Source organism: Triticum urartu, chromosome 6 (assembly GCF_003073215.2).
Source record: "Triticum urartu cultivar G1812 chromosome 6, Tu2.1, whole genome shotgun sequence".
NCBI classification, from domain to species: domain Eukaryota; kingdom Viridiplantae; phylum Streptophyta; class Magnoliopsida; order Poales; family Poaceae; genus Triticum; species Triticum urartu.
In genome coordinates, this window is record NC_053027.1 from 33,394,755 (window position 1) to 33,401,927 (window position 7,173).

At 37.4% G+C, this 7,173-nt stretch overlaps 1 long non-coding RNA gene across 1 annotated transcript; it reads left to right on the forward strand.

Annotated features, from left to right (window-relative positions):
• The first annotated feature begins 6,166 nt into the window (after positions 1–6,166).
• LOC125515114 lies at positions 6,167–7,173 on the forward strand. The gene is made up of 2 exons (XR_007286820.1): positions 6,167–6,529; positions 6,753–7,173. It is a non-coding gene; the product is annotated as an uncharacterized LOC125515114 (long non-coding RNA).

The following is a 7,173-nucleotide window of genomic DNA, read 5'->3' on the forward strand; positions in this document are numbered from 1 at the left end:
TATTATATCTTCAGATGCTACATTTACGTTTTCAGCAGTTAATTGATGGTTTGATACATGGCACATTTAATATAGCGGGTGCTAGAGCTGCACTTAACCTTGGTAGCACAATGCTTGGGTTCTAGCCTGTTAGAGTCTTGCCTTCAAAGACAACTATCTTACCTGTGAATCCAGAAATTCTTCTGGTGGTAGGTTGTTTGATGTTTCACCTTCTGCCAGCTCTATTCTACTTATCCACAATACTAACAACAATATCCTATTCTTCCTGGCCCGTAGATGGAGGATTAGAAAGAAATGGTCTTATAAACGGTTTATTGTAAAATATGGATAAGAAGGTACACACTCATGTTCTACTTTGACATCGTATTGTCTTTCACTTGCTCATCTTACATTTTTTTATTTCAAGACACCGCAATCAAATCAGATGTTTAATTACAATTTACATGTTTTCTCTGCAGGTTACTCAATTAGATGTAAAGAGTTTCTTTGAAGAACTTTGTGGTGAGGTGAGTTATGGCGCATATCCAATCATCGTGTCGCATAGCTTCTAAATAAGTATCTGTCTCATGGTGTAAAAAGTCCATAACTTTTGTGAGACTAGCTCTAAGACCGAAATATTTAAATAACACTATATGCTCCTCTCCTTATCAATATGAAGAAAACTGAACAAAGTACCTTGCACGAGTTGTAAATAAATAATTCTCAATTTATCAATACTGAACGTGACATTTGAATGTGTTCAATAGGCTATGTTGATTGCCCTGGTGAATGACAGTGATATCTTTGGGGAAGCTTCAGAAAGTACATCAACTTCTGCAACATCTGTACCTACTGCAGATCTTACGAGTATAGATCAGCTTCTCAAAACAGTATGTCCTTGTCAGAATCATTATTTAGCATGTGAAGTCATTTTTGTTCTTTGTTCTACACAGTATAATCATTATTTTGTGTTTGCGCTTCTGTGGTGGAGTTAATGAGCCAGGATGAAGTTCGAGAAGTTGCATTACACCATGTAAATATTGAGGTTCCACTTTAATGAGCTGTGGAAGACAAGTGCACCGGTAAGTGTTCAAAATTTTAAGTGTGTTGGTGGAAGTGGAAGGGGGATTGTGAGTTGGATCTGTCATTAACAGAGGTGGTGAACTTGGATTGGTCATGCAGACATAGCTGTTGGAGAAATAAGATGATGAAGAGCGATTTATGGGTAAAAAAATATAGTGAATAGATTTGCATGTGAAGTCAAGTGTATATGCCCAGACTCGAGCAGGTTCGCTATTATTGTTGTTCTTGTGTGTCAAGGCTTTTGGCTGCAGACTTGCAGGTATACATACGAGTCCGTGCTTAATTTTTGTTACGTTTCTTACTTACCACTGTTATTTCTAGCAGAAGGGGCAGCTGGGGCATGGGGACACTCTTGCGTAACCTCCAGCTGTTGTTTCTAAACTATGAAACTAAGAGAATAGTATGCACTGCCCTTCATTTTAATTGTGTAAACATGTGTGTATGGTATTGCTAAATCCATGAACATATAGCATCCAACATACTTGAACTTAACAGTCCAACAACATTACATGTTTTCTCGACATGTTTCCAAATGCTAATTAGAAGTTGTCAGTTCTGCAGATACAACATAATTCCAGCAGCTGTTGGAAGAAATCACACGGTGGTTGTAACTAGCGAAGGGGAAAATGCTTTTCATTTGGTGACAACATGCATGGGCGGGAGGGGTTCACTAAGGAATGGTCGACTCCCTCGCCTGTTGCTTTTTTTCTTTATGGTTGATAGATGACACAACTATAGAAGTGCAGTAAATACGACTTATATTGTCACCTGTTCTTACAACCTATCTGTTTGGGTGATAATGAAACCAATAAAAATATGGCGGCCATTAGTCAATGTTTCACAAGTCATGTATAGATCTTTTAGTTTTGTGGCCTACACGCTTATGTATAATATTTATCTGTTGATAATCATCTTTGTCATATATTGTTAAGGACATGAAAAATGATGTGTTTCAACAACCATGAAGAGCATTAGTTTGGGTGTTTTAAAAATCTTGTTAGTCACAATCTTATGACTGTTTTAGACGGAAAAAAATCAATTGACAAATCTAATGACTTCATTTATGCTATACAGGTGAGTGATAAGCTTGATCATCGGAGCTTGTGAAACCGTGTGAGATTTTGAATCCCCACAACAAGCCCGAGAGGCTGGCACTAATCACGAGGATGGGGGCTGAGAAGATCCATGACAAGCTTCCCCATATGATCAGAGTCGTGCGTTAAGCAGGGCTGATTGTCACCTGGGTCAGCGATCCCATGCACCGGAACACCATCAGCGCATCTTGCAGGTTCAAGACAGGACCATTCGATGCAATCCGGATAAGCATGATAACTTTTTGCATAATTCGACATAGAACAACCTACCTATATCTGATTTTTCACGTCAGTTGTTACGGAACCACATGCCATTTAGACATCCAATAGCATTGTTTGGACTTGTCAACTTTGGCATTGCATGGTTCTGAATTTTCACTGTTTCTTATGGTTGTGCAGGCTGAGGCTTTGTTTGATGTCCATGAGTGAGAGGGAGCTACCCTGGAAGGGTTCACCTGGAAATGACATGGCAGAACGTTACAGAGTGCATTGTTCAATCCAACACAATGACCTGAAATGATCTCATTTCCTGCTACCACACACACTGCGACCCCAGGCTGAATGCGTCACAGTCGCTCGAGATGACCTTCACCATTGCCGATAGGCTAAGGAAGAAGGACATGGAACAACCTCATATCTAGGGTACAAGCTTAAGATATCTATCTTATGTTCTTCCCTGCAAAACCCTCTTCTGCTGCTAGAGGACATAATTTTACATTCTTTAGTTTTTTTAGTAGTATAGGTGGCGTTTGATTTTGGAAATACCGAGGAAAAATCTCCCTCAAATAATAGGATATAGTTATTTTGTTGCATTACCAATTGTGCTTAGTTCAATTTCTTCTGTGTTCATCCTTTCTTGGATGCAGATAGTGTGAGAGAGATTACATGAGACCTGACAATAGATTACTCATTCGCTATCTGCTGAGATTGTACATAATGTTTATTGATTAAATTTGGAAATGTAATCTGAGAAGTAAGGGCATCTATAGTGCTTCCCTAAATTTTAAGTCCTCAAAAGACACTCCAAGTTCAACTCAAATTTTGAGGAGTTAAAGGTTATTGGAACCAGCCCTAACCCTAAAAGTTAACTCCCTATAACTTTTAGGAGGGAGCAGATGATGAATGTTTGAAGACATGCAAAGTTTTGCAAGGGATTTCAAAGAAGCACTCGAAATAAAGCTGTCGGGTTGGAATTCCAATATATCTAAATGACAACGTTTACTTCCGTTTGGCATTCCAACGAGTATAGACGGGTAATGAATTCATAATAGAAACATTTATTTTTGTTATCACTATATTCTTTATATTATTAATTTAAAAAATTGCAGGAATGTGTATGGCTATTTTGTTTTTCACTAGCTCAATGCCCGTGCATTGCAATGAGACAAAATAATTTTTTCAAAAAAGTTGAACATAGCCGGAAATATATATAATTCCCACATCTTAAACTTTGATAATTTTGATATCAATTTATGCACATACATTTCTCGAAAAAGAAACAAATACAAGCTTCACCGATAAAAATGTAGATTGGGCCTGATCCAAGAAATACAAGACTTGTACATTGATTGCATCCACCGATAAAATCCCAAATGTGTGTGGGCAAGACTATCTTCGTGTTTTCATAATATAAAAAATAGTAGGTAAGTGTCAATCTGTTGCTGGTTCAGAATTTGATAAGGTTGAAAACTTTGTATGAAAATCTTTGTAATTCTTTTGAGTTGTGGAAGAGACAATACTTCGATAATATGCACTGGATGGCGGAGGATGAAAAATAAATAAGGTGGGGCGGCTCTAAAGCATAAAAAAATTCCAATGGAAAACAAAAGTAGTTCATGCACACTAAAATGCACACAAATACTTTTCAAAATCATGCTATTGTCTGATCATTTTCTCAAAATGACACTAAAATTTGAATAATAATTACTTCTCTCCTTTGTCTTCGTCTGAACCATAATACTTATTCACAGATTTTGTTAGCTTGCTTCAAAAATTATTAATCCTGTTATGGTGTGGTTGCCTATTACTCAAGATGATTTCACATTAGCTTCAGAGGACATGTATGTTGCGTATCCTTTGCCTACTGAGCACACACAGAAATTTTTCTATCAATATCGTTAACTGAAACATATTCCATTTTTGATCAATCGGTGGATTTGACTAATCTAGATATTGTATAAGAGATATTATTCACGTATCATTTTCTTATTTCGAGTAAGCTTGAAACTGATGGTCTTAGTTGGTTTGTGTATTGACTTTCTGTAGAGCCTGAATCTACAGAAACTAAGTAGAGGGTCGCCTTTTGTGCAGGAATTTGCAGCAGGTCTGATCCCTTGCGCGTGCTCCTCCGCTTGCCCTCTCGACCCTCCCCTTGCTCATCGCCATCCATTTTATTCAGAGTGTAGATGGCGGGCAAAACACCTAAGCTCCAGGTGAGCTTCTACTCCATCCTGTAGGTGTCGTAATTTGTATGATGTTTTGTTATTAAGTTTTGCAATCTAATGGCTTGCTCTACTGTTTTTATTTTTAATCTCAACATTTCGAATTTTATCGGTCAGAGGTTACTTGAATGATTCATGGGAATTGGAATGTGGGGGGTCTCAAAGAATTTTTATAAATAAAAATCCAAATATCAACGTTTTCTAATCTCGCTCGATGGTTGAGGTCTTATATAGAACATCATCGGTATAATGATGTTGAAAGCAACCTGCCAACATCATTTTGTCCGGAACATTGAGAACCGATAGGATTCTATGTGTATTTACACTGACATTCTCTCTCCTTCGACTGACTGAACATTGAATTAATGTCGTACATGCATCCTACTTCATATGAGCAGCGCTCATGTTCCGAAAAAATAAACAGTGTGAGTTTACTATTAAAGTGGATGTCTTGTTTCTCCAGGAATGAGCTTAAAAAACACATGAGCTACTGTGACTAGGTGGCCACTTGATAAGGTGTATGTGTTAGTTTTATGTTCTGTAACATGTTAGCTGTAGGCAGTATTTTTGGACTGAGACTTGCTCCTGTTGTTTGTTTCAGATATTCAGTCTAAGATCTAAATTTCACCAATATGTCTTTTGTTTACATTTCCTGATGTGTTTTAGATGAACAGAATCACTTGTGTTTATATGGATAGTAGCTACTTTTACTTCAGCACATAAAGAACGAAATATGTATGAGTATTTTTTAAAGCATTTCTACATAAGCAAAACATATCAAGGGGCAGTATGCTGGAATAAAGTCATACTTACAAATTTGTTTCTAGAGCAAGGATGAAAAGCACTCCATACACAAGGATGATGATCCATCTGTTTCTAGGATGGTGGGACTTGAGGTCAAACTGCACAGGTTTACATTCAACTTCGCTTGTTAATATTTCTGACATATACTTGATGGAATATACATAAATATGTGTTCTTTCTTATAGGTATGCACCAGATTCAAGGATCAGCTACTTGATGAAATATACAGTAGACTCTCCTACTCAACATTACCTTAAAGAAGAATCAAGGATCAATTCAATGGGAATTGGAATGGTGAAAACACTTGTTTGAGCACATCGATCTGATCCTCACAATAGCATATTTTTAACAAATCACTGTAGTCAAATCATTTTTTTATAATTTCTATAGTAAAATCACTTACTATTGTGTATAAGTGCCATTAAGGATCAACCTAGATCTGCGGGATAGTCTGGAATATATACCCAAGGCATTATAATTGCTCTATATTATTATTAATTTTGTATATCATCACCTTAGACTACTCGAACTGTCGGCCATGCTTTGTGATTAAACAATTCTTGACTGATTAAATCCATTTCAAGTGTAATGCAAGTGTTGAATTGTGATCCATGAACAGCAAGCCCATTTGGGGAATGTATTTGAACAATGACCTAAGCAGTCGCACAAGTGGATCTGCACATATTATTATCAAGGTATCGTCTCATCTTTCAATTTTCTTTGCCACTAAAACAATGATCCAAGCAGTCGCACGAGTGATTTTTTTTCTAGAAGCTTGACAAGAAAACTGAAAACAAATAATTAGAGAAGATTAACCGGGCGGGAGGAGAGGGAAGAAGGGATAAAGAGAAAAGAAATACATAGTAACGTTATATTGATTAAAGAGTTCTAGCAATGCATCTGCTTCCAACTATATATAAAGATCTTGCATGTGATTAACCGGGCGGGAGGAGATGGAAGAAGGGCTTGGCCACTTGGATCGTGAGATGACTATTCGGTTGACCATTTGTGCTATCTATTCAATGTCATGCATCATAGAAACAAAGATTAGTTTTGTTGTTGTGGATTTTGCAGGAAAACAGAGTAGGTCATGGTGGATGAAGAAAACATTAACCAACAGACTTTTCGGTAAAAAAATTGGCTGCCTTGATTAGTTTATTTCTTATCAATTAAATTTGTATGTGAAGTACAGAAAGTTGATAATTGGGACAGAATTATGACTTTTACTATGTATCATTTTCATATATTCCTCAACAACACGTCTAGATTCATGTAGATAATAGTTTGAACACGTCTAGCAATTTACATGTCTTCTGGGCAAGCTAAGCTATTTTCTTGATGATCCAAGCAGGTTGCTGATCAAATATAAAATATGTAATTTTCTGGTTCAGTAATAAACGGGCAATTCAACTTATAGCTGGGGCAGCCTGATTTCCTCCTACACACGCCCGCTAGCAGCAGCAGTTACGACCAGGCGGTTGCGGAAGGTGATAGGTGTGGTGGTCGGTGGTGCCTGGGCTATTGATGTTCGATTTGAGAGGAAGAAGAGAGTGGCTGCTGATTTTGGGAGGAAGAAGAGATATTGAGCGTGCTGTTGCTGCCGTGTGTGGTCTTGGGAGAGGAATAAAAGAGAGTAGTAGAGAGCTTTAGAGAGATAGCAAAGGATTGAGAGGCTACTGCTATTTGTATTGCTGTCGATGCTTGCACAATGCCACTGGTTATTATACTGGGTTATTTATCTTTGAAAAAAAACAATCATTTTCTCCCTTCAA